This window comes from Amblyraja radiata, chromosome 4 (genome assembly GCF_010909765.2).
Source record: "Amblyraja radiata isolate CabotCenter1 chromosome 4, sAmbRad1.1.pri, whole genome shotgun sequence".
Classification (NCBI taxonomy): Eukaryota; Metazoa; Chordata; class Chondrichthyes; order Rajiformes; family Rajidae; genus Amblyraja; species Amblyraja radiata.
Genome location: NC_045959.1, coordinates 13929611 through 13930863, shown reverse-complemented (window position 1 = coordinate 13930863; position 1253 = coordinate 13929611). Strand labels below are relative to the sequence as shown.

At 47.2% G+C, this 1253-nt stretch overlaps 1 pseudogene; it reads right to left on the bottom strand.

Moving 5' to 3' along the window:
- Positions 1-315: 315 nt before the first annotated feature.
- On the bottom strand, positions 316-442 carry LOC116972687 (annotated as a pseudogene).
- Between the last annotated feature and the right edge of the window lie 811 nt (positions 443-1253).

The following is a 1253-nucleotide window of genomic DNA, read 5'->3' as shown; positions in this document are numbered from 1 at the left end:
TCATCCAGTGAATTGGCCTCCTCTGCCTTCTGTGGCAGAGAATTCCACAAATTCACATCTCTCTGGGTGAAAATGTTTTTTCCCCATCTCAGTTTTAAATGGCCTCCCTTTATTCTTAGACTGTGGCCCCTGGTTCTGGACTCCCCCAACATCAGGAACATTTTTTCTTGTATCTAGCTTGTCCAGTCCTTTTGTAATTTTATATTTCTCTATAAAAATGGATCTTGTCCTTTTCCAGGCTCTCCAAGATAGTGTCATTGCATTATGCATTCAAGGCCCGTTCACTTAAACCACCAGAGACTTGAAAATGCAGTCAAAAACTTGTGATTCTATATACTGACTGAGTACTACTACTGTATACTTGCACTGTATCTGAGATGCTTATCTAAACTGATAAGAACAGATACTACCCATGATCTTAGCCAAAAGGCCGAGAAGCGAGATACATCTTAGATACAAGTATCTAAGTAGATATCTATAGTGATACCTGTACTGAACTGTATACAAAATTGGATTTCACTGTACCTCGGTACATGTGACAAATAAAGTAGCATTAAACCATTGAAACTAGACCTTCGGCTTACTTACTCTATGCTGACTTTACTCTTTGTATTCTGCCACTTCCCTATCTCCATTGCCTCTACAATCTATACTATTATTAAAACTCTCATCTTGGCCACCTTAAAACTCTCATCTCATCTGCGCTTTAATAAAATTTGAGCAAAAACGCTACCCTATATTGCTAGGATTTTTTCGCCACTTTACTCACCGTTCTCCTCTACTCCAAGGCACCAAGTTTTGTTCCCGATCGGTGAAATATGAGAAAAGTTACGAAGGTTTAAAAAATGGTGTGATCAGCAGTTTGGTCTTCTCGCCTGTCAGTCACCATGAAGGTAACGCCCCTGCCGGCACCCGCTGGAGAATAAATCCCTGGAGGCGGTGCTGAGTAAACAAGCCACGCTAATTCAGTCCGCAAGGGTGGTCAGGAAAGCCGCTGTGTGGAGCTGGGAGGTGCTGTGTGGTGCCGCGGCCGGTGGCCGCTGAGTGTAGTCCCTCCTCCCCACACACCCCCTCCCCTCCTCCTCCCCACACCCCCTCTCCCCCTTTCCCCCTTCTCCCCTCCCTCTCCCCACACACCCCCCTCTGGCCCAAACCCCCATTTACTCCTCCCCCGTTCCTCCCCCTACCCCCAACACCCCTACACCACACCACCCCCTCCCCACACCACCCCACCCCTCCCCCACACAACCCCC